Here is a 25,779-nt window from a genome sequence, read left to right on the forward strand (position 1 = left end):
TTCTGGAGGGTCTCCGCGCAGAGGTAAAGGATGAGATTCTCTCCCGGGAGGTCCCTTCCAGCGTGGATTCCCTGATTGAACTCGCTATTCGCATTGAGCGACGGGTTGATCTGCGTCACCGAGCTCGTGGAAAGGAGCTCGCGCTCTCCGTTGCCCCCCTCTCCGCATCACTGCCATCTTCCTCTGCCGGCTCGGGAGCTGAGCCTATGCAGCTGGGAGGTATCCGCATCTCGACTAAGGAGAGGGAACGGAGAATCACCAACCGCCTCTGTCTCTATTGCGGTTCTGCTGGTCATTTTGTCACTTCATGTCCAGTAAAAGCCAGAGCTCATCAGTAAGCGGAGGGCTACTGGTGAGCGCTACTACTCCTGTCTCTCCTTCAAGATCCTGCACTACCTTGTCGGTCCATCTACGCTGGACCGGTTCGTCAGCTTCCTGCAGTGCCTTAATAGACTCTGGGGCGGAGGGCTGTTTTATGGACGAGACCTGGGCTCGGGAACATGACATTCCTCTCAGACAGTTAAGGGAGTCCACGGCCTTGTTCGCCCTGGATGGTAGTCCTCTCCCCAGGATTCAGCGTGAGACGCTACCTTTAACCCTCACTGTTTCTGGTAATCATAGCGAAACCATTTCTTTTTTGATTTTTCGTTCACCTTTTACACCTGTTGTTTTGGGCCATCCCTGGCTAGTTTGTCATAATCCTTCCATTAATTGGTCTAGTAATTCTATCCTCTCCTGGAACGTCTCTTGTCATGTGAAATGTTTAATGTCTGCTATCCCTCCTGTTTCCTCTGTCTCTTCTTCACAGGAGGAGCCTGGTGATTTGACAGGGGTGCCGGAGGAATATCACGATCTGCGCACGGTGTTCAGTCGGTCCAGGGCCACCTCTCTTCCTCCACACCGGTCGTATGATTGTAGTATTGATCTCCTTCCGGGAACCACTCCCCCCCGGGGTAGACTATACTCTCTGTCGGCTCCCGAACGTAAGGCTCTCGAGGATTATTTGTCTGTAGCTCTTGACGCCGGTACCATAGTCCCCTCCTCCTCTCCCGCCGGAGCGGGTTTTTTTTTTGTCAAGAAGAAGGACGGGTCTCTGCGCCCCTGCATAGATTATCGAGGGCTGAATGACATAACAGTTAAGAATCGTTATCCGCTTCCTCTTATGTCTTCAGCCTTCGAGATCCTGCAGGGAGCCAGGTTTTTCACTAAGTTGGACCTTCGTAACGCTTACCATCTCGTGCGCATCAGGGAGGGGGACGAGTGGAAGACGGCGTTTAACACTCCGTTAGGGCACTTTGAATACCGGGTTCTTCCTTTCGGCCTCGCTAACGCTCCAGCTGTCTTTCAGGCATTAGTCAATGATGTCCTGAGAGACATGCTGAACATCTTTGTTTTCGTTTACCTTGACGATATCCTGATTTTTTCACCGTCACTCCAGATTCATGTTCAGCACGTTCGACGTGTCCTCCAGCGCCTTTTAGAGAATTGTCTTTTTGTGAAGGCTGAGAAGTGCACTTTTCATGCCTCCTCCGTCACATTTCTCGGTTCTGTTATTTCCGCTGAAGGCATTAAGATGGATCCCGCTAAAGTCCAAGCTGTCATTGATTGGCCCGTCCCTAAGTCACGCGTCGAGCTGCAGCGCTTTCTCGGCTTCGCGAACTTCTATCGTCGTTTCATCCGTAATTTCGGTCAGGTGGCCGCTCCTCTCACAGCCCTTACTTCTGTCAAGACGTGCTTTAAGTGGTCCGTTTCCGCCCAGGGAGCTTTTGATCTCCTCAAGAATCGTTTTACATCCGCTCCTATCCTTGTTACACCTGACGTCTCTAGACAGTTCGTTGTCGAGGTTGACGCGTCAGAGGTGGGCGTGGGAGCCATTCTTTCTCAGCGCTCCCTCTCTGACGACAAGGTCCACCCATGCGCGTATTTTTCTCATCGCCTGTCGCCGTCGGAACGTAACTATGATGTGGGTAACCGCGAACTGCTCGCCATCCGGTTAGCCCTAGGCGAATGGCGACAGTGGTTGGAGGGGGCGACCGTTCCTTTTGTCGTTTGGACTGACCATAGGAACCTTGAGTACATCCGTTCTGCCAAACGACTTAATGCGCGTCAGGCGCGTTGGGCGCTGTTTTTCGCTCGTTTCGAGTTCGTGATTTCTTATCGTCCGGGCTCTAAGAACACCAAGCCTGATGCTTTGTCTCGTCTCTTCAGTTCTTCAGTAGCCTCCACTGACCCCGAGGGGATTCTCCCTGAGGGGCGTGTTGTCGGGTTGACTGTCTGGGGAATTGAGAGGCAGGTAAAACAAGCGCTCACTCACACTCCGTCGCCGCGCGCTTGTCCTAGGAACCTTCTTTTCGTTCCCGTTCCTACTCGTCTGGCCGTTCTTCAGTGGGCTCACTCTGCCAAGTTAGCCGGCCACCCTGGCGTTCGGGGTACGCTTGCTTCCATTCGCCAGCGTTTTTGGTGGCCCACCCGGGAGCATGACACGCGTCGTTTCGTGGCTGCTTGTTCGGTCTGCGCGCAGACTAAGTCCGGTAACTCTCCTCCTGCCGGCCGTCTCAGGCCGCTTCCTATTCCCTCTCGACCGTGGTCTCACATCGCCTTAGATTTTGTCACCGGACTGCCTTCGTCAGCGGGGAAGACTGTTATTCTTACGGTTGTCGATAGGTTCTCTAAGGCGGCTCATTTCATTCCCCTTGCTAAGCTTCCTTCTGCTAAAGAGACGGCACAAATCATCATCGAGAATGTTTTCAGAATTCATGGCCTTCCGTCAGACGTCGTTTCGGACAGAGGTCCGCAATTCACGTCTCAATTTTGGAGGGAGTTTTGCCGTTTGATTGGGGCTTCCGTCAGTCTCTCTTCCGGCTTTCACCCCCAGTCTAACGGTCAAGCAGAACGGGCCAATCAGACTATTGGTCGCATCTTACGCAGTCTTTCTTTTCGCAACCCTGCGTCTTGGTCAGAACAGCTCCCCTGGGCAGAATACGCCCACAACTCGCTTCCTTCGTCTGCGACCGGGCTATCTCCTTTTCAGAGTAGCCTCGGGTACCAGCCTCCGCTGTTCTCATCTCAGTTCGCCGAGTCCAGCGTCCCCTCCGCTCAGGCTTTTGTCCAACGTTGCGAGCGCACCTGGAAGAGGGTCAGGTCTGCACTTTGCCGTTATAGGGCGCAGACTGTGAGGGCTGCTAATAAGCGTAGAACTAAGAGTCCTAGATATTGTCGCGGTCAGAGAGTTTGGCTCTCCACTCAGAACCTTCCACTTAAGACGGCTTCTCGCAAGTTGACCCCGCGGTTCATTGGTCCGTTCCGTATTTCTCGGGTCATCAATCCTGTCGCAGTTCGACTTCTTCTTCCGCGATACCTTCGTCGCGTCCACCCGGTCTTCCATGTCTCCTGTATTAAGCCCGTTCTTCGCGCCCCCGCTCGTCTTCCCCCCCCCCCCCCCCCCCATCCTTGTCGAGGGCGCACCCATCTACAGGGTCCGCAGGATTTTGGACATGCGTCCTCGGGGCCGTGGTCACCAGTACCTTGTCGATTGGGAGGGGTACGGTCCTGAGGAGAGGAGTTGGGTTCCCTCTCGGGACGTGCTGGACCGTGCGCTGATCGAGGATTTCCTCCGTTGCCGCCAGGTTTCCTCCTCGAGTGCGCCAGGAGGCGCTCGGTGAGTGGGGGGGTACTGTCATGTTGTGTCTTGTCTCTGTCCTTTCCCTTCACCCTGTCTCCCTCTGCTGGTCGTTGTTAGGTTACCTTTTCTCCCCCGCTTTCTCCCAGCTGTTCCTTGTCTCCTCTAACTACCCATTCACCCCGTTTCCCACCTGTTCCCTTTTTCCCCTCTGATTAGGTCCCTATATCTCTCTCTGTTTCTGTTCCTGTCCTTGTCGGATTCTTGTTTGTGTTTCATGCCTGAGCCAGACTATCGTCATGTTTGCTGTAACCTTGTCCTGTCCTGTCGGAATCTGCCGGTCTATCTGAGCCTACCTATGTTTGGTCATTAAAGAAGCTCTGTTTAAGTTAGTTCGCTTTTGGGTCCTCATTCACTCTCCATAACAATCCGGGCTTGGGACCAGCAAAAGTGACCCAAAAGAGATACTCTCGCGGAGCAACTTAGTTTTAATTGTATTTTTAATTGTATTTTTTTGTTTTTCAGTTTAGTTTTCTTAATTTGGTTTGGTTTTTAACCTTATGGTCCATTTAGGAGCCTACAACAAGTCACAGTAAAACATTAACATTTTTAACCATAACATTAAAAAAATATATATAATAATTCTATACAATCTACATTAACAATCTAAATGGACCAAAAAGAGACAATATAAAAAACTTTCAATGGCAATGTGAGAAAATGATGGTAACTAGTCTGGCCCTAATTCAGGTTAATTGTGTGTTTTTTTTAAATGTAAGCCAGGGCGGGATCAGCCAGCGGCGGCTTCCCACATTCATATACAGTCTGGAAGCGGAGGGGTGAACTATTAATACAATGTACTTTTTATATACACCACTCCATTGAAACTACAATGAAATGATAGCAGCAATTCTTAAAACAGGTACGGACAGGGATCGAAAACATGAACTTCAGTTTTTGAAAATGATGCCATAAAAGTTGGCAACCATGCCACTTCTGTTCTATAAATGTACTAACAGGGATTGAACGCATATTCTTCAGATTACAAGACCAAATGATTTTGCACATCTCTGTTTCCTGCTTAGAATTTCAACATTCTGGAAAGTAGAATTGGGTCTTGGCAAAAGAACATGGAGAAGCTGGGGATTGAACCCAGGACCTCATACATGCAAAGCATGCGCTCTACCACTGAGCTACATCCCCTTTCTGTAGAAGGAAAACCTTTTACTTATTTTTTAAAATGTCACCTTTATTTAACCGGGTAAGCCAGTTAAGGACAAGTTCTCATACACCACTGCGACCTGGCCAAGATAAAGCAAAGCAGTGCAACACAAACAACAACACAGAGTTACACATGGAACAAACAAGCGCACAGTCAATAACAAAATAGAAGGGGGGGGGGGGGGAATAAAAAAAAAGGCAATAAATAGGCCATAGTAGCGAAGTAATCACAATTTAGCAAATGAACACTGGAGTGACAGATGAGCAGATGATGATGTGCAAGTAGAAATACTGGTGTGCAAAAGTGCAGAAAGTAAATAAAAACCATATGGGGATGAGGTCGGTAGATTGGGTGGGCTATTTACAGATGGGCAATGTACAGCTGCAGCGATCGGTTAGCTGCTCAGATAGCTGATGTTTAAAGTTAGCAGTGTTGCCAACTCCTCAGTAAGGAAAGTAGCTATTGGCTGTCCTAAAAGACGCTAGAAGTCGCTAAATGACGTCATCACCTAATTTGCATAATTTGCCATGATCATGTAATTGTGATGGACGCGGTTGGAGAGAGGAATAACTCCGTGGGAGAGACAAGAAGTGAGTAAAACACACCCTAAATATATTTAGAACTACAAATTAACTTTCTTCTGTCGATTCTTGTTTTTTTTTATGTCACAATTCCAACCCTCCTCCTTTATCCGGGCTTGGGACCAGCAAAAGTGACCCAAAAGAGATACTCTCGCGGAGCAACTTAGTTTAATTGTATTTTTAATTGTATTTTTTTGTTTTTCAGTTTAGTTTTCTTAATTTGGTTTGGTTTTTAACCTTATGGTCCATTTAGGAGCCTACAACAAGTCACAGTAAAACATTAACATTTTTAACCATAACATTAAAAAAATATATATAATAATTCTATACAATCTACATTAACAATCTAAATGGACCAAAAAGAGACAATAGAAAAAACTTTCAATGGCAATGTGAGAAAATGATGGTAACTAGTCTGGCCCTAATTCAGGTTAATTGTGTGTTTTTTTTAAATGTAAGCCAGGGCGGGATCAGCCAGCGGCGGCTTCCCACATTCATATACAGTCTGGAAGCGGAGGGGTGAACTATTAATACAATGTACTTTTTATATACACCACTCCATTGAAACTACAATGAAATGATAGCAGCAATTCTTAAAACAGGTACGGACAGGGATCGAAAACATGAACTTCAGTTTTTGAAAATGATGCCATAAAAGTTGGCAACCATGCCACTTCTGTTCTATAAATGTACTAACAGGGATTGAATGCATATTCTTCAGATTACAAGACCAAATGATTTTGCACATCTCTGTTTCCTGCTTAGAATTTCAACATTCTGGAAAGTAGAAGTTGGGTCTTTGCAAAAGAACATGGAGAAGCTGGGGATTGAACCCAGGACCTCATACATGCAAAGCATGCGCTCTACCACTGAGCTACATCCCCTTTCTGTAGAAGGAAAACCTTTTAGTTATTTTTTAAAATGTCACCTTTATTTAACCGGGTAAGCCAGTTAAGGACAAGTTCTCATACACCACTGCGACCTGGCCAAGATAAAGCAAAGAAGTGCAACACAAACAACAACACAGAGTTACACATGGAACAAACAAGCGCACAGTCAATAACAAAATAGAAGGGGGGGGGAAATAAAAAAAAAGGCAATAAATAGGCCATAGTAGCGAAGTAATCACAATTTAGCAAATGAACACTGGAGTGATAGATGAGCAGATGATGATGTGCAAGTAGAAATACTGGTGTGCAAAAGTGCAGAAAGTAAATAAAAACCATATGGGGATGAGGTCGGTAGATTGGGTGGGCTATTTACAGATGGGCAATGTACAGCTGCAGCGATCAGTTAGCTGCTCAGATAGCTGATGTTTAAAGTTAGCAGTGTTGCCAACTCCTCAGTAAGGAAAGTAGCTATTGGCTGTCCTAAAAGACGCTAGAAGTCGCTAAATGACGTCATCACCTAATTTGCATAATTTGCCATGATCATGTAATTGTGATGGACGCGGTTGGAGAGAGGAATAACTCCGTGGGAGAGACAAGAAGTGAGTAAAACACACCCTAAATATATTTAGAACTACAAATGAACTTTCTTCTGTCGATTCTTGTTTTTTTTTATGTCACAATTCCAACCCTCCTCCTTTATCCGGGCTTGGGACCAGCAAAAGTGGCCCAAAAGAGACACTCTGGCGGAGCAACTTAGTCTTTAATTGTATTTTTAATTGTATTTTTTTGTTTTTCAGTTTAGTTTTCTTAATTTGGTTTGGTTTTTAACCTTATGGTCCATTTAGGAGCCTACAACAAGTCACAGTAAAACATTAACATTTTTAACCATAACATTAAAAAAATATATATAATAATTCTATACAATCTACATTAACAATCTAAATGGACCAAAAAGAGACAATAGAAAAAACTTTCAATGGCAATGTGAGAAAATGATGGTAACTAGTCTGGCCCTAATTCAGGTTAATTGTGTGTTTTTTTAAAATGTAAGCCAGGGCGGGATCAGCCAGCGGCGGCTTCCCACATTCATATACAGTCTGGAAGCGGAGGGGTGAACTATTAATACAATGTACTTTTTATATACACCACTCCATTGAAACTACAATGAAATGATAGCAGCAATTCTTAAAACAGGTACGGACAGGGATCGAAAACATGAACTTCAGTTTTTGAAAATGATGCCATAAAAGTTGGCAACCATGCCACTTCTGTTCTATAAATGTACTAACAGGGATTGAATGCATATTCTTCAGATTACAAGACCAAATGATTTTGCACATCTCTGTTTCCTGCTTAGAATTTCAACATTCTGGAAAGTAGAAGTTGGGTCTTTGCAAAAGAACATGGAGAAGCTGGGGATTGAACCCAGGACCTCATACATGCAAAGCATGCGCTCTACCACTGAGCTACATCCCCTTTCTGTAGAAGGAAAACCTTTTAGTTATTTTTTAAAATGTCACCTTTATTTAACCGGGTAAGCCAGTTAAGGACAAGTTCTCATACACCACTGCGACCTGGCCAAGATAAAGCAAAGAAGTGCAACACAAACAACAACACAGAGTTACACATGGAACAAACAAGCGCACAGTCAATAACAAAATAGAAGGGGGGGGGGGGAAATAAAAAAAAAGGCAATAAATAGGCCATAGTAGCGAAGTAATCACAATTTAGCAAATGAACACTGGAGTGATAGATGAGCAGATGATGATGTGCAAGTAGAAATACTGGTGTGCAAAAGTGCAGAAAGTAAATAAAAACCATATGGGGATGAGGTCGGTAGATTGGGTGGGCTATTTACAGATGGGCAATGTACAGCTGCAGCGATCAGTTAGCTGCTCAGATAGCTGATGTTTAAAGTTAGCAGTGTTGCCAACTCCTCAGTAAGGAAAGTAGCTATTGGCTGTCCTAAAAGACGCTAGAAGTCGCTAAATGACGTCATCACCTAATTTGCACAATTTGCCATGATCATGTAATTGTGATGGACGCGGTTGGAGAGAGGAATAACTCCGTGGGAGAGACAAGAAGTGAGTAAAACACACCCTAAATATATTTAGAACTACAAATGAACTTTCTTCTGTCGATTCTTGTTTTTTTTTATGTCACAATTCCAACCCTCCTCCTTTATCCGGACTTGGGACCAGCAAAAGTGGCCCAAAAGAGACACTCTGGCGGAGCAACTTAGTTTTTAATTGTATTTTTTTGTTTTTCAGTTTAGTTTTCTTAATTTGGTTTGGTTTTTAACCTTATGGTCCATTTAGGAGCCTACAACAAGTCACAGTAAAACATTAACATTTTTAACCATAACATTAAAAAAATATATATAATAATTCTATACAATCTACATTAACAATCTAAATGGACCAAAAAGAGACAATAGAAAAAACTTTCAATGGCAATGTGAGAAAATGATGGTAACTAGTCTGGCCCTAATTCAGGTTAATTGTGTTTTTTTTAAATGTAAGCCAGGGCGGGATCAGCCAGCGGCGGCTTCCCACATTCATATACAGTCTGGAAGCGGAGGGGTGAACTATTAATACAATGTACTTTTTATATACACCACTCCATTGAAACTACAATGAAATGATAGCAGCAATTCTTAAAACAGGTACGGACAGGGATCGAAAACATGAACTTCAGTTTTTGAAAATGATGCCATAAAAGTTGGCAACCATGCCACTTCTGTTCTATAAATGTACTAACAGGGATTGAATGCATATTCTTCAGATTACAAGACCAAATGATTTTGCACATCTCTGTTTCCTGCTTAGAATTTCAACATTCTGGAAAGTAGAAGTTGGGTCTTTGCAAAAGAACATGGAGAAGCTGGGGATTGAACCCAGGACCTCATACATGCAAAGCATGCGCTCTACCACTGAGCTACATCCCCTTTCTGTAGAAGGAAAACCTTTTAGTTATTTTTTAAAATGTCACCTTTATTTAACCGGGTAAGCCAGTTAAGGACAAGTTCTCATACACCACTGCGACCTGGCCAAGATAAAGCAAAGCAGTGCAACACAAACAACAACACAGAGTTACACATGGAACAAACAAGCGCACAGTCAATAACAAAATAGAAGGGGGGAGAAAAAAAAGAAGCAATAAATAGGCCATAGTAGCGAAGTAATCACAATTTAGAAATGAACACTGGAGTGACAGATGAGCAGATGATGATGTGCAAGTAGAAATACTGGTGTGCAAAAGTGCAGAAAGTAAATAAAAACCATATGGGGATGAGGTCGGTAGATTGGGTGGGCTATTTACAGATGGGCAATGTACAGCTGCAGCGATCGGTTAGCTGCTCAGATAGCTGATGTTTAAAGTTAGCAGTGTTGCCAACTCCTCAGTAAGGAAAGTAGCTATTGGCTGTCCTAAAAGACGCTAGAAGTCGCTAAATGACGTCATCACCTCATTTGCATAATTTGCCATGATCATGTAATTGTGATGGACGCGGTTGGAGAGAGGAATAACTCCGTGGGAGAGACAAGAAGTGAGTAAAACACACCCTAAATATATTTAGAACTACAAATTAACTTTCTTCTGTCGATTCTTGTTTTTGTTTATGTCACAATTCCAACCCTCCTCCTTTATCCGGGCTTGGGACCAGCAAAAGTGACCCAAAAGAGATACTCTCGCGGAGCAACTTAGTTTTAATTGTATTTTTAATTGTATTTTTTTGTTTTTCAGTTTAGTTTTCTTAATTTGGTTTGGTTTTTAACCTTATGGTCCATTTAGGAGCCTACAACAAGTCACAGTAAAACATTAACATTTTTAACCATAACATTAAAAAAATATATATAATAATTCTATACAATCTACATTAACAATCTAAATGGACCAAAAAGAGACAATAGAAAAAACTTTCAATGGCAATGTGAGAAAATGATGGTAACTAGTCTGGCCCTAATTCAGGTTAATTGTGTGTTTTTTTTAAATGTAAGCCAGGGCGGGATCAGCCAGCGGCGGCTTCCCACATTCATATACAGTCTGGAAGCGGAGGGGTGAACTATTAATACAATGTACTTTTTATATACACCACTCCATTGAAACTACAATGAAATGATAGCAGCAATTCTTAAAACAGGTACGGACAGGGATCGAAAACATGAACTTCAGTTTTTGAAAATGATGCCATAAAAGTTGGCAACCATGCCACTTCTGTTCTATAAATGTACTAACAGGGATTGAACGCATATTCTTCAGATTACAAGACCAAATGATTTTGCACATCTCTGTTTCCTGCTTAGAATTTCAACATTCTGGAAAGTAGAATTGGGTCTTGGCAAAAGAACATGGAGAAGCTGGGGATTGAACCCAGGACCTCATACATGCAAAGCATGCGCTCTACCACTGAGCTACATCCCCTTTCTGTTGAAAGAAAACCTTTTAGTTATTTTTTAAAATGTCACCTTTATTTAACCGGGTAAGCCAGTTAAGGACAAGTTCTCATACACCACTGCGACCTGGCCAAGATAAAGCAAAGCAGTGCAACACAAACAACAACACAGAGTTACACATGGAACAAACAAGCGCACAGTCAATAACAAAATAGAAGGGGGGGGGGGGGGGAATAAAAAAAAAGGCAATAAATAGGCCATAGTAGCGAAGTAATCACAATTTAGCAAATGAACACTGGAGTGACAGATGAGCAGATGATGATGTGCAAGTAGAAATACTGGTGTGCAAAAGTGCAGAAAGTAAATAAAAACCATATGGGGATGAGGTCGGTAGATTGGGTGGGCTATTTACAGATGGGCAATGTACAGCTGCAGCGATCGGTTAGCTGCTCAGATAGCTGATGTTTAAAGTTAGCAGTGTTGCCAACTCCTCAGTAAGGAAAGTAGCTATTGGCTGTCCTAAAAGACGCTAGAAGTCGCTAAATGACGTCATCACCTCATTTGCATAATTTGCCATGATCATGTAATTGTGATGGACGCGGTTGGAGAGAGGAATAACTCCGTGGGAGAGACAAGAAGTGAGTAAAACACACCCTAAATATATTTAGAACTACAAATTAACTTTCTTCTGTCGATTCTTGTTTTTGTTTATGTCACAATTCCAACCCTCCTCCTTTATCCGGGCTTGGGACCAGCAAAAGTGACCCAAAAGAGATACTCTCGCGGAGCAACTTAGTTTTAATTGTATTTTTAATTGTATTTTTTTGTTTTTCAGTTTAGTTTTCTTAATTTGGTTTGGTTTTTAACCTTATGGTCCATTTAGGAGCCTACAACAAGTCACAGTAAAACATTAACATTTTTAACCATAACATTAAAAAAATATATATAATAATTCTATACAATCTACATTAACAATCTAAATGGACCAAAAAGAGACAATAGAAAAAACTTTCAATGGCAATGTGAGAAAATGATGGTAACTAGTCTGGCCCTAATTCAGGTTAATTGTGTGTTTTTTTTAAATGTAAGCCAGGGCGGGATCAGCCAGCGGCGGCTTCCCACATTCATATACAGTCTGGAAGCGGAGGGGTGAACTATTAATACAATGTACTTTTTATATACACCACTCCATTGAAACTACAATGAAATGATAGCAGCAATTCTTAAAACAGGTACGGACAGGGATCGAAAACATGAACTTCAGTTTTTGAAAATGATGCCATAAAAGTTGGCAACCATGCCACTTCTGTTCTATAAATGTACTAACAGGGATTGAACGCATATTCTTCAGATTACAAGACCAAATGATTTTGCACATCTCTGTTTCCTGCTTAGAATTTCAACATTCTGGAAAGTAGAATTGGGTCTTGGCAAAAGAACATGGAGAAGCTGGGGATTGAACCCAGGACCTCATACATGCAAAGCATGCGCTCTACCACTGAGCTACATCCCCTTTCTGTAGAAGGAAAACCTTTTAGTTATTTTTTAAAATGTCACCTTTATTTAACCGGGTAAGCCAGTTAAGGACAAGTTCTCATACACCACTGCGACCTGGCCAAGATAAAGCAAAGCAGTGCAACACAAACAACAACACAGAGTTACACATGGAACAAACAAGCGCACAGTCAATAACAAAATAGAAGGGGGGGGGGGGGGGGGGGGGGGAATAAAAAAAAAGGCAATAAATAGGCCATAGTAGCGAAGTAATCACAATTTAGCAAATGAACACTGGAGTGACAGATGAGCAGATGATGATGTGCAAGTAGAAATACTGGTGTGCAAAAGTGCAGAAAGTAAATAAAAACCATATGGGGATGAGGTCGGTAGATTGGGTGGGCTATTTACAGATGGGCAATGTACAGCTGCAGCGATCGGTTAGCTGCTCAGATAGCTGATGTTTAAAGTTAGCAGTGTTGCCAACTCCTCAGTAAGGAAAGTAGCTATTGGCTGCCCTAAAAGACGCTAGAAGTCGCTAAATGACGTCATCACCTCATTTGCATAATTTGCCATGATCATGTAATTGTGATGGACGCGGTTGGAGAGAGGAATAACTCCGTGGGAGAGACAAGAAGTGAGTAAAACACAACCTAAATATATTTAGAACTACAAATTAACTTTCTTCTGTCGATTCTTGTTTTTTTTTATGTCACAATTCCAACCCTCCTCCTTTATCCGGGCTTGGGACCAGCAAAAGTGACCCAAAAGAGATACTCTCGCGGAGCAACTTAGTTTAATTGTATTTTTAATTGTATTTTTTTGTTTTTCAGTTTAGTTTTCTTAATTTGGTTTGGTTTTTAACCTTATGGTCCATTTAGGAGCCTACAACAAGTCACAGTAAAACATTAACATTTTTAACCATAACATTAAAAAAATATATATAATAATTCTATACAATCTACATTAACAATCTAAATGGACCAAAAAGAGACAATAGAAAAAACTTTCAATGGCAATGTGAGAAAATGATGGTAACTAGTCTGGCCCTAATTCAGGTTAATTGTGTTTTTTTTAAATGTAAGCCAGGGCGGGATCAGCCAGCGGCGGCTTCCCACATTCATATACAGTCTGGAAGCGGAGGGGTGAACTATTAATACAATGTACTTTTTATATACACCACTCCATTGAAACTACAATGAAATGATAGCAGCAATTCTTAAAACAGGTACGGACAGGGATCGAAAACATGAACTTCAGTTTTTGAAAATGATGCCATAAAAGTTGGCAACCATGCCACTTCTGTTCTATAAATGTACTAACAGGGATTGAATGCATATTCTTCAGATTACAAGACCAAATGATTTTGCACATCTCTGTTTCCTGCTTAGAATTTCAACATTCTGGAAAGTAGAAGTTGGGTCTTTGCAAAAGAACATGGAGAAGCTGGGGATTGAACCCAGGACCTCATACATGCAAAGCATGCGCTCTACCACTGAGCTACATCCCCTTTCTGTAGAAGGAAAACCTTTTAGTTATTTTTTAAAATGTCACCTTTATTTAACCGGGTAAGCCAGTTAAGGACAAGTTCTCATACACCACTGCGACCTGGCCAAGATAAAGCAAAGCAGTGCAACACAAACAACAACACAGAGTTACACATGGAACAAACAAGCGCACAGTCAATAACAAAATAGAAGGGGGAGAGAAAAAAAAGAAGCAATAAATAGGCCATAGTAGCGAAGTAATCACAATTTAGAAATGAACACTGGAGTGACAGATGAGCAGATGATGATGTGCAAGTAGAAATACTGGTGTGCAAAAGTGCAGAAAGTAAATAAAAACCATATGGGGATGAGGTCGGTAGATTGGGTGGGCTATTTACAGATGGGCAATGTACAGCTGCAGCGATCGGTTAGCTGCTCAGATAGCTGATGTTTAAAGTTAGCAGTGTTGCCAACTCCTCAGTAAGGAAAGTAGCTATTGGCTGTCCTAAAAGACGCTAGAAGTCGCTAAATGACGTCATCACCTAATTTGCATAATTTGCCATGATCATGTAATTGTGATGGACGCGGTTGGAGAGAGGAATAACTCCGTGGGAGAGACAAGAAGTGAGTAAAACACACCCTAAATATATTTAGAACTACAAATGAACTTTCTTCTGTCGATTCTTGTTTTTGTTTATGTCACAATTCCAACCCTCCTCCTTTATCCGGGCTTGGGACCAGCAAAAGTGACCCAAAAGAGATACTCTCGCGGAGCAACTTAGTTTTAATTGTATTTTTAATTGTATTTTTTTGTTTTTCAGTTTAGTTTTCTTAATTTGGTTTGGTTTTTAACCTTATGGTCCATTTAGGAGCCTACAACAAGTCACAGTAAAACATTAACATTTTTAACCATAACATTAAAAAAATATATATAATAATTCTATACAATCTACATTAACAATCTAAATGGACCAAAAAGAGACAATAGAAAAAACTTTCAATGGCAATGTGAGAAAATGATGGTAACTAGTCTGGCCCTAATTCAGGTTAATTGTGTGTTTTTTTTAAATGTAAGCCAGGGCGGGATCAGCCAGCGGCGGCTTCCCACATTCATATACAGTCTGGAAGCGGAGGGGTGAACTATTAATACAATGTACTTTTTATATACACCACTCCATTGAAACTACAATGAAATGATAGCAGCAATTCTTAAAACAGGTACGGACAGGGATCGAAAACATGAACTTCAGTTTTTGAAAATGATGCCATAAAAGTTGGCAACCATGCCACTTCTGTTCTATAAATGTACTAACAGGGATTGAACGCATATTCTTCAGATTACAAGACCAAATGATTTTGCACATCTCTGTTTCCTGCTTAGAATTTCAACATTCTGGAAAGTAGAAGTTGGGTCTTTGCAAAAGAACATGGAGAAGCTGGGGATTGAACCCAGGACCTCATACATGCAAAGCATGCGCTCTACCACTGAGCTACATCCCCTTTCTGTAGAAGGAAAACCTTTTAGTTATTTTTTAAAATGTCACCTTTATTTAACCGGGTAAGCCAGTTAAGGACAAGTTCTCATACACCACTGCGACCTGGCCAAGATAAAGCAAAGCAGTGCAACACAAACAACAACACAGAGTTACACATGGAACAAACAAGCGCACAGTCAATAACAAAATAGAAGGGGGAGAGAAAAAAAAGAAGGCAATAAATAGGCCATAGTAGCGAAGTAATCACAATTTAGCAAATGAACACTGGAGTGACAGATGAGCAGATGATGATGTGCAAGTAGAAATACTGGTGTGCAAAAGTGCAGAAAGTAAATAAAAACCATATGGGGATGAGGTCGGTAGATTGGGTGGGCTATTTACAGATGGGCAATGTACAGCTGCAGCGATCGGTTAGCTGCTCAGATAGCTGATGTTTAAAGTTAGCAGTGTTGCCAACTCCTCAGTAAGGAAAGTAGCTATTGGCTGTCCTAAAAGACGCTAGAAGTCGCTAAATGACGTCATCACCTAATTTGCATAATTTGCCATGATCATGTAATTGTGATGGACGCGGTTGGAGAGAGGAATAACTCCGTGGGAGAGACAAGAAGTGAGTAAAACACACCCTAAATATATTTAGAACTACAAATGAACTTTCTTCTGTCGATTCTTGTTTTTTTTTATGTCACAATTCCAACCCTCCTCCTTTATCCGGGCTTGGGACCAGCAAAAGTGACCCAAAAGAGATACTCTCGCGGAGCAACTTAGTTTTAATTGTATTTTTAATTGTATTTTTTTGTTTTTCAGTTTAGTTTTCTTAATTTGGTTTGGTTTTTAACCTTATGGTCCATTTAGGAGCCTACAACAAGTCACAGTAAAACATTAACATTTTTAACCATAACATTAAAAAAATATATATAATAATTCTATACAATCTACATTAACAATCTAAATGGACCAAAAAGAGACAATAGAAAAAACTTTCAATGGCAATGTGAGAAAATGATGGTAACTAGTCTGGCCCTAATTCAGGTTAATTGTGTGTTTTTTTTAAATGTAAGCCAGGGCGGGATCAGCCAGCGGCGGCTTCCCACATTCATATACAGTCTGGAAGCGGAGGGGTGAACTATTAATACAATGTACTTTTTATATACACCACTCCATTGAAACTACAATGAAATGATAGCAGCAATTCTTAAAACAGGTACGGACAGGGATCGAAAACATGAACTTCAGTTTTTGAAAATGATGCCATAAAAGTTGGCAACCATGCCACTTCTGTTCTATAAATGTACTAACAGGGATTGAACGCATATTCTTCAGATTACAAGACCAAATGATTTTGCACATCTCTGTTTCCTGCTTAGAATTTCAACATTCTGGAAAGTAGAATTGGGTCTTGGCAAAAGAACATGGAGAAGCTGGGGATTGAACCCAGGACCTCATACATGCAAAGCATGCGCTCTACCACTGAGCTACATCCCCTTTCTGTAGAAAGAAAACCTTTTAGTTATTTTTTAAAATGTCACCTTTATTTAACCGGGTAAGCCAGTTAAGGACAAGTTCTCATACACCACTGCGACCTGGCCAAGATAAAGCAAAGCAGTGCAACACAAACAACAACACAGAGTTACACATGGAACAAACAAGCGCACAGTCAATAACAAAATAGAAGGGGGGGGGGGGGGGGAATAAAAAAAAAGGCAATAAATAGGCCATAGTAGCGAAGTAATCACAATTTAGCAAATGAACACTGGAGTGACAGATGAGCAAATGATGATGTGGAAGTAGAAATACTGGTGTGCAAAAGTGCAGAAAGTAAATAAAAACCATATGGGGATGAGGTCGGTAGATTGGGTGGGCTATTTACAGCTGCAGCGATCGGTTAGCTGCTCAGATAGCTGATGTTTAAAGTTAGCAGTGTTGCCAACTCCTCAGTAAGGAAAGTAGCTATTGGCTGCCCTAAAAGACGCTAGAAGTCGCTAAATGACGTCATCACCTAATTTGCATAATTTGCCATGATCATGTAATTGTGATGGACGCGGTTGGAGAGAGGAATAACTCCGTGGGAGAGACAAGAAGTGAGTAAAACACAACCTAAATATATTTAGAACTACAAATGAACTTTCTTCTGTCGATTCTTGTTTTTTTTTATGTCACAATTCCAACCCTCCTCCTTTATCCGGGCTTGGGACCAGCAAAAGTGACCCAAAAGAGATACTCTCGCGGAGCAACTTAGTTTAATTGTATTTTTAATTGTATTTTTTTGTTTTTCAGTTTAGTTTTCTTAATTTGGTTTGGTTTTTAACCTTATGGTCCATTTAGGAGCCTACAACAAGTCACAGTAAAACATTAACATTTTTAACCATAACATTAAAAAAATATATATAATAATTCTATACAATCTACATTAACAATCTAAATGGACCAAAAAGAGACAATAGAAAAAACTTTCAATGGCAATGTGAGAAAATGATGGTAACTAGTCTGGCCCTAATTCAGGTTAATTGTGTTTTTTTTAAATGTAAGCCAGGGCGGGATCAGCCAGCGGCGGCTTCCCACATTCATATACAGTCTGGAAGCGGAGGGGTGAACTATTAATACAATGTACTTTTTATATACACCACTCCATTGAAACTACAATGAAATGATAGCAGCAATTCTTAAAACAGGTACGGACAGGGATCGAAAACATGAACTTCAGTTTTTGAAAATGATGCCATAAAAGTTGGCAACCATGCCACTTCTGTTCTATAAATGTACTAACAGGGATTGAATGCATATTCTTCAGATTACAAGACCAAATGATTTTGCACATCTCTGTTTCCTGCTTAGAATTTCAACATTCTGGAAAGTAGAATTGGGTCTTGGCAAAAGAACATGGAGAAGCTGGGGATTGAACCCAGGACCTCATACATGCAAAGCATGCGCTCTACCACTGAGCTACATCCCCTTTCTGTAGAAGGAAAACCTTTTAGTTATTTTTTAAAATGTCACCTTTATTTAACCGGGTAAGCCAGTTAAGGACAAGTTCTCATACACCACTGCGACCTGGCCAAGATAAAGCAAAGCAGTGCAACACAAACAACAACACAGAGTTACACATGGAACAAACAAGCGCACAGTCAATAACAAAATAGAAGGGGGGGGGGGGGGGGAAAAAAAAAGGCAATAAATAGGCCATAGTAGCGAAGTAATCACAATTTAGCAAATGAACACTGGAGTGACAGATGAGCAGATGATGATGTGCAAGTAGAAATACTGGTGTGCAAAAGTGCAGAAAGTAAATAAAAACCATATGGGGATGAGGTCGGTAGATTGGGTGGGCTATTTACAGATGGGCAATGTACAGCTGCAGCGATCGGTTAGCTGCTCAGATAGCTGATGTTTAAAGTTAGCAGTGTTGCCAACTCCTCAGTAAGGAAAGTAGCTATTGGCTGTCCTAAAAGACGCTAGAAGTCGCTAAATGACGTCATCACCTAATTTGCATAATTTGCCATGATCATGTAATTGTGATGGACGCGGTTGGAGAGAGGAATAACTCCGTGGGAGAGACAAGAAGTGAGTAAAACACACCCTAAATATATTTAGAACTACAAATGAACTTTCTTCTGTCGATTCTTGTTTTTGTTTATGTCACAATTCCAACCCTCCTCCTTTATCCGGGCTTGGGACCAGCAAAAGTGACCCAAAAGAGATACTCTCGCGGAGCAACTTAGTTTTAATTGTATTTTTAATTGTATTTTTTTGTTTTTCAGTTTAGTTTTCTTAATTTGGTTTGGTTTTTAACCTTATGGTCCATTTAGGAGCCTACAACAAGTCACAGTAAAACATTAACATTTTTAACCATAACATTAAAAAAATATATATAATAATTCTATACAATCTACATTAACAATCTAAATGGACCAAAAAGAGACAATAGAAAAAACTTTCAATGGCAATGTGAGAAAATGATGGTAACTAGTCTGGCCCTAATTCAGGTTAATTGTGTTTTTTTTAAATGTAAGCCAGGGCGGGATCAGCCAGCGGCGGCTTCCCACATTCATATACAGTCTGGAAGCGGAGGGGTGAACTATTAATACAATGTACTTTTTATATACACCACTCCATTGAAACTACAATGAAATGATAGCAGCAATTCTTAAAACAGGTACGGACAGGGATCGAAAACATGAACTTCAGTTTTTGAAAATGATGCCATAAAAGTTGGCAACCATGCCACTTCTGTTCTATAAATGTACTAACAGGGATTGAACGCATATTCTTCAGATTACAAGACCAAATGATTTTGCACATCTCTGTTTCCTGCTTAGAATTTCAACATTCTGGAAAGTAGAATTGGGTCTTGGCAAAAGAACATGGAGAAGCTGGGGATTGAACCCAGGACCTCATACATGCAAAGCATGCGCTCTACCACTGAGCTACATCCCCTTTCTGTAGAAGGAAAACCTTTTAGTTATTTTTTAAAATGTCACCTTTATTTAACCGGGTAAGCCAGTTAAGGACAAGTTCTCATACACCACTGCGACCTGGCCAAGATAAAGCAAAGCAGTGCAACACAAACAACAACACAGAGTTACACATGGAACAAACAAGCGCACAGTCAATAACAAAATAGAAGGGGGGGGGGGGGGGGGGGAATAAAAAAAAAGGCAATAAATAGGCCATAGTAGCGAAGTAATCACAATTTAGCAAATGAACACTGGAGTGACAGATGAGCAGATGATGATGTGCAAGTAGAAATACTGGTGTGCAAAAGTGCAGAAAGTAAATAAAAACCATATGGGGATGAGGTCGGTAGATTGGGTGGGCTATTTACAGATGGGCAATGTACAGCTGCAGCGATCGGTTAGCTGCTCAGATAGCTGATGTTTAAAGTTAGCAGTGTTGCCAACTCCTCAGTAAGGAAAGTAGCTATTGGCTGTCCTAAAAGACGCTAGAAGTCGCTAAATGACGTCATCACCTAATTTGCATAATTTGCCATGATCATGTAATTGTGATGGACGCGGTTGGAGAGAGGAATAACTCCGTGGGAGAGACAAGAAGTGAGTAAAACACACCCTAAATATATTTAGAACTACAAATGAACTTTCTTCTGTCGATTCTTGTTTTTGTTTATGTCACAATTCCAACCCTCCTCCTTTATCCGGGCTTGGGACCAGCAAAAGTGACCCAAAAGAGATACTCTCGCGGAGCAACTTAGTTTTAATTGTATTTTTAATTGTATTTTTTTGTTTTTCAGTTTAGTTTTCTTAATTTGGTTTGGTTTTTAACCTTATGGTCCATTTAGGAGCCTACAACAAGTCACAGTAAAACATTAACATTTTTAACCATAACATTAAAAAAATATATATAATAATTCTATACAATCTACATTAACAATCTAAATGGACCAAAAAGAGACAATAGAAAAAACTTTCAATGGCAATGTGAGAAAATGATGGTAACTAGTCTGGCCCTAATTCAGGTTAATTGTGTTTTTTTTAAATGTAAGCCAGGGCGGGATCAGCCAGCGGCGGCTTCCCACATTCATATACAGTCTGGAAGCGGAGGGGTGAACTATTAATACAATGTACTTTTTATATACACCACTCCATTGAAACTACAATGAAATGATAGCAGCAATTCTTAAAACAGGTACGGACAGGGATCGAAAACATGAACTTCAGTTTTTGAAAATGATGCCATAAAAGTTGGCAACCATGCCACTTCTGTTCTATAAATGTACTAACAGGGATTGAACGCATATTCTTCAGATTACAAGACCAAATGATTTTGCACATCTCTGTTTCCTGCTTAGAATTTCAACATTCTGGAAAGTAGAAGTTGGGTCTTTGCAAAAGAACATGGAGAAGCTGGGGATTGAACCCAGGACCTCATACATGCAAAGCATGCGCTCTACCACTGAGCTACATCCCCTTTCTGTAGAAGGAAAACCTTTTACTTATTTTTTAAAATGTCACCTTTATTTAACCAGGTAAGCCAGTTAAGGACAAGTTCTCATACACCACTGCGACCTGGCCAAGATAAAGCAAAGCAGTGCAACACAAACAACAACACAGAGTTACACATGGAACAAACAAGCGCACAGTCAATAACAAAATAGAAGGGGGGGGGGGGGGGGGGGGGGGAATAAAAAAAAAGGCAATAAATAGGCCATAGTAGCGAAGTAATCACAATTTAGCAAATGAACACTGGAGTGACAGATGAGCAGATGATGATGTGCAAGTAGAAATACTGGTGTGCAAAAGTGCAGAAAGTAAATAAAAACCATATGGGGATGAGGTCGGTAGATTGGGTGGGCTATTTACAGATGGGCAATGTACAGCTGCAGCGATCGGTTAGCTGCTCAGATAGCTGATGTTTAAAGTTAGCAGTGTTGCCAACTCCTCAGTAAGGAAAGTAGCTATTGGCTGTCCTAAAAGACGCTAGAAGTCGCTAAATGACGTCATCACCTAATTTGCATAATTTGCCATGATCATGTAATTGTGATGGACGCGGTTGGAGAGAGGAATAACTCCGTGGGAGAGACAAGAAGTGAGTAAAACACACCCTAAATATATTTAGAACTACAAATGAACTTTCTTCTGTCGATTCTTGTTTTTTTTTATGTCACAATTCCAACCCTCCTCCTTTATCCGGGCTTGGGACCAGCAAAAGTGGCCCAAAAGAGACACTCTGGCGGAGCAACTTAGTTTTTAATTGTATTTTTAATTGTATTTTTTTGTTTTTCAGTTTAGTTTTCTTAATTTGGTTTGGTTTTTAACCTTATGGTCCATTTAGGAGCCTACAACAAGTCACAGTAAAACATTAACATTTTTAACCATAACATTAAAAAAATATATATAATAATTCTATACAATCTACATTAACAATCTAAATGGACCAAAAAGAGACAATAGAAAAAACTTTCAATGGCAATGTGAGAAAATGATGGTAACTAGTCTGGCCCTAATTCAGGTTAATTGTGTGTTTTTTTTAAATGTAAGCCAGGGCGGGATCAGCCAGCGGCGGCTTCCCACATTCATATACAGTCTGGAAGCGGAGGGGTGAACTATTAATACAATGTACTTTTTATATACACCACTCCATTGAAACTACAATGAAATGATAGCAGCAATTCTTAAAACAGGTACGGACAGGGATCGAAAACATGAACTTCAGTTTTTGAAAATGATGCCATAAAAGTTGGCAACCATGCCACTTCTGTTCTATAAATGTACTAACAGGGATTGAACGCATATTCTTCAGATTACAAGACCAAATGATTTTGCACATCTCTGTTTCCTGCTTAGAATTTCAACATTCTGGAAAGTAGAATTGGGTCTTGGCAAAAGAACATGGAGAAGCTGGGGATTGAACCCAGGACCTCATACATGCAAAGCATGCGCTCTACCACTGAGCTACATCCCCTTTCTGTAGAAAGAAAACCTTTTAGTTATTTTTTAAAATGTCACCTTTATTTAACCGGGTAAGCCAGTTAAGGACAAGTTCTCATACACCACTGCGACCTGGCCAAGATAAAGCAAAGCAGTGCAACACAAACAACAACACAGAGTTACACATGGAACAAACAAGCGCACAGTCAATAACAAAATAGAAGGGGGGGGGGGGGGGGAATAAAAAAAAAGGCAATAAATAGGCCATAGTAGCGAAGTAATCACAATTTAGCAAATGAACACTGGAGTGACAGATGAGCAGATGATGATGTGCAAGTAGAAATACTGGTGTGCAAAAGTGCAGAAAGTAAATAAAAACCATATGGGGATGAGGTCGGTAGATTGGGTGGGCTATTTACAGATGGGCAATGTACAGCTGCAGCGATCGGTTAGCTGCTCAGATAGCTGATGTTTAAAGTTAGCAGTGTTGCCAACTCCTCAGTAAGGAAAGTAGCTATTGGCTGTCCTAAAAGACGCTAGAAGTCGCTAAATGACGTCATCACCTAATTTGCATAATTTGCCATGATCATGTAATTGTGATGGACGCGGTTGGAGAGAGGAATAACTCCGTGGGAGAGACAAGAAGTGAGTAAAACACACCCTAAATATATTTAGAACTACAAATGAACTTTCTTCTGTCGATTCTTGTTTTTTTTTATGTCACAATTCCAACCCTCCTCCTTTATCCGGGCTTGGGACCAGCAAAAGTGACCCAAAAGAGATACTCTCGCGGAGCAACTTAGTTTAATTGTATTTTTAATTGTATTTTTTTGTTTTTCAGTTTAGTTTTCTTAATTTGGTTTGGTTTTTAACCTTATGGTCCATTTAGGAGCCTACAACAAGTCACAGTAAAACATTAACATTTTTAACCATAACATTAAAAAAATATATATAATAATTCTATACAATCTACATTAACAATCTAAATGGACCAAAAAGAGACAATAGAAAAAACTTTCAATGGCAATGTGAGAAAATGATGGTAACTAGTCTGGCCCTAATTCAGGTTAATTGTGTTTTTTTTAAATGTAAGCCAGGGCGGGATCAGCCAGCGGCGGCTTCCCACATTCATATACAGTCTGGAAGCGGAGGGGTGAACTATTAATACAATGTACTTTTTATATACACCACTCCATTGAAACTACAATGAAATGATAGCAGCAATTCTTAAAACAGGTACGGACAGGGATCGAAAACATGAACTTCAGTTTTTGAAAATGATGCCATAAAAGTTGGCAACCATGCCACTTCTGTTCTATAAATGTACTAACAGGGATTGAACGCATATTCTTCAGATTACAAGACCAAATGATTTTGCACATCTCTGTTTCCTGCTTAGAATTTCAACATTCTGGAAAGTAGAAGTTGGGTCTTTGCAAAAGAACATGGAGAAGCTGGGGATTGAACCCAGGACCTCATACATGCAAAGCATGCGCTCTACCACTGAGCTACATCCCCTTTCTGTAGAAAGAAAACCTTTTAGTTATTTTTTAAAATGTCACCTTTATTTAACCGGGTAAGCCAGTTAAGGACAAGTTCTCATACACCACTGCGACCTGGCCAAGATAAAGCAAAGCAGTGCAACACAAACAACAACACAGAGTTACACATGGAACAAACAAGCGCACAGTCAATAACAAAATAGAAGGGGGAGAGAAAAAAAAGAAGCAATAAATAGGCCATAGTAGCGAAGTAATCACAATTTAGAAATGAACACTGGAGTGACAGATGAGCAGATGATGATGTGCAAGTAGAAATACTGGTGTGCAAAAGTGCAGAAAGTAAATAAAAACCATATGGGGATGAGGTCGGTAGATTGGGTGGGCTATTTACAGATGGGCAATGTACAGCTGCAGCGATCGGTTAGCTGCTCAGATAGCTGATGTTTAAAGTTAGCAGTGTTGCCAACTCCTCAGTAAGGAAAGTAGCTATTGGCTGTCCTAAAAGACGCTAGAAGTCGCTAAATGACGTCATCACCTAATTTGCATAATTTGCCATGATCATGTAATTGTGATGGACGCGGTTGGAGAGAGGAATAACTCCGTGGGAGAGACAAGAAGTGAGTAAAACACACCCTAAATATATTTAGAACTACAAATGAACTTTCTTCTGTCGATTCTTGTTTTTTTTTATGTCACAATTCCAACCCTCCTCCTTTATCCGGGCTTGGGACCAGCAAAAGTGACCCAAAAGAGATACTCTCGCGGAGCAACTTAGTTTTAATTGTATTTTTAATTGTATTTTTTTGTTTTTCAGTTTAGTTTTCTTAATTTGGTTTGGTTTTTAACCTTATGGTCCATTTAGGAGCCTACAACAAGTCACAGTAAAACATTAACATTTTTAACCATAACATTAAAAAAATATATATAATAATTCTATACAATCTACATTAACAATCTAAATGGACCAAAAAGAGACAATAGAAAAAACTTTCAATGGCAATGTGAGAAAATGATGGTAACTAGTCTGGCCCTAATTCAGGTTAATTGTGTGTTTTTTTTAAATGTAAGCCAGGGCGGGATCAGCCAGCGGCGGCTTCCCACATTCATATACAGTCTGGAAGCGGAGGGGTGAACTATTAATACAATGTACTTTTTATATACACCACTCCATTGAAACTACAATGAAATGATAGCAGCAATTCTTAAAACAGGTACGGACAGGGATCGAAAACATGAACTTCAGTTTTTGAAAATGATGCCATAAAAGTTGGCAACCATGCCACTTCTGTTCTATAAATGTACTAACAGGGATTGAACGCATATTCTTCAGATTACAAGACCAAATGATTTTGCACATCTCTGTTTCCTGCTTAGAATTTCAACATTCTGGAAAGTAGAAGTTGGGTCTTTGCAAAAGAACATGGAGAAGCTGGGGATTGAACCCAGGACCTCATACATGCAAAGCATGCGCTCTACCACTGAGCTACATCCCCTTTCTGTAGAAGGAAAACCTTTTAGTTATTTTTTAAAATGTCACCTTTATTTAACCGGGTAAGCCAGTTAAGGACAAGTTCTCATACACCACTGCGACCTGGCCAAGATAAAGCAAAGCAGTGCAACACAAACAACAACACAGAGTTACACATGGAACAAACAAGCGCACAGTCAATAACAAAATAGAAGGGGGAGAGAAAAAAAAGAAGCAATAAATAGGC

General features: G+C 40.7%; 15 non-coding genes across 15 annotated transcripts; all 15 read right to left on the reverse strand.

The window, feature by feature from the left end:
• Positions 1-4,750: 4,750 nt before the first annotated feature.
• trnaa-ugc (transfer RNA alanine (anticodon UGC)) lies at positions 4,751-4,822 on the reverse strand. Its single transcript has one exon. It is a non-coding gene; the product is annotated as a tRNA-Ala (tRNA).
• Positions 4,823-6,234: 1,412 nt separating this feature from the next.
• On the reverse strand, positions 6,235-6,306 carry trnaa-ugc (transfer RNA alanine (anticodon UGC)). Its single transcript has one exon. It is a non-coding gene; the product is annotated as a tRNA-Ala (tRNA).
• Positions 6,307-7,716: 1,410 nt separating this feature from the next.
• Positions 7,717-7,788, reverse strand: trnaa-ugc (transfer RNA alanine (anticodon UGC)). The gene has a single exon. It is a non-coding gene; the product is annotated as a tRNA-Ala (tRNA).
• A 1,399-nt stretch (positions 7,789-9,187) lies between these two features.
• On the reverse strand, positions 9,188-9,259 carry trnaa-ugc (transfer RNA alanine (anticodon UGC)). The gene has a single exon. It is a non-coding gene; the product is annotated as a tRNA-Ala (tRNA).
• A 1,403-nt stretch (positions 9,260-10,662) lies between these two features.
• Positions 10,663-10,734, reverse strand: trnaa-ugc (transfer RNA alanine (anticodon UGC)). The gene has a single exon. It is a non-coding gene; the product is annotated as a tRNA-Ala (tRNA).
• A 1,413-nt stretch (positions 10,735-12,147) lies between these two features.
• Positions 12,148-12,219, reverse strand: trnaa-ugc (transfer RNA alanine (anticodon UGC)). The gene has a single exon. It is a non-coding gene; the product is annotated as a tRNA-Ala (tRNA).
• A 1,419-nt stretch (positions 12,220-13,638) lies between these two features.
• trnaa-ugc (transfer RNA alanine (anticodon UGC)) lies at positions 13,639-13,710 on the reverse strand. Its single transcript has one exon. It is a non-coding gene; the product is annotated as a tRNA-Ala (tRNA).
• Positions 13,711-15,115: 1,405 nt separating this feature from the next.
• Positions 15,116-15,187, reverse strand: trnaa-ugc (transfer RNA alanine (anticodon UGC)). The gene has a single exon. It is a non-coding gene; the product is annotated as a tRNA-Ala (tRNA).
• A 1,406-nt stretch (positions 15,188-16,593) lies between these two features.
• On the reverse strand, positions 16,594-16,665 carry trnaa-ugc (transfer RNA alanine (anticodon UGC)). Its single transcript has one exon. It is a non-coding gene; the product is annotated as a tRNA-Ala (tRNA).
• A 1,396-nt stretch (positions 16,666-18,061) lies between these two features.
• Positions 18,062-18,133, reverse strand: trnaa-ugc (transfer RNA alanine (anticodon UGC)). The gene has a single exon. It is a non-coding gene; the product is annotated as a tRNA-Ala (tRNA).
• A 1,409-nt stretch (positions 18,134-19,542) lies between these two features.
• trnaa-ugc (transfer RNA alanine (anticodon UGC)) lies at positions 19,543-19,614 on the reverse strand. Its single transcript has one exon. It is a non-coding gene; the product is annotated as a tRNA-Ala (tRNA).
• A 1,416-nt stretch (positions 19,615-21,030) lies between these two features.
• Positions 21,031-21,102, reverse strand: trnaa-ugc (transfer RNA alanine (anticodon UGC)). The gene has a single exon. It is a non-coding gene; the product is annotated as a tRNA-Ala (tRNA).
• A 1,422-nt stretch (positions 21,103-22,524) lies between these two features.
• Positions 22,525-22,596, reverse strand: trnaa-ugc (transfer RNA alanine (anticodon UGC)). Its single transcript has one exon. It is a non-coding gene; the product is annotated as a tRNA-Ala (tRNA).
• A 1,412-nt stretch (positions 22,597-24,008) lies between these two features.
• trnaa-ugc (transfer RNA alanine (anticodon UGC)) lies at positions 24,009-24,080 on the reverse strand. The gene has a single exon. It is a non-coding gene; the product is annotated as a tRNA-Ala (tRNA).
• A 1,405-nt stretch (positions 24,081-25,485) lies between these two features.
• On the reverse strand, positions 25,486-25,557 carry trnaa-ugc (transfer RNA alanine (anticodon UGC)). The gene has a single exon. It is a non-coding gene; the product is annotated as a tRNA-Ala (tRNA).
• Positions 25,558-25,779: the final 222 nt, after the last annotated feature.

This window comes from Oncorhynchus clarkii, unplaced genomic scaffold (genome assembly GCF_045791955.1).
Source record: "Oncorhynchus clarkii lewisi isolate Uvic-CL-2024 unplaced genomic scaffold, UVic_Ocla_1.0 unplaced_contig_4726_pilon_pilon, whole genome shotgun sequence".
NCBI classification, from domain to species: Eukaryota; Metazoa; Chordata; class Actinopteri; order Salmoniformes; family Salmonidae; genus Oncorhynchus; species Oncorhynchus clarkii.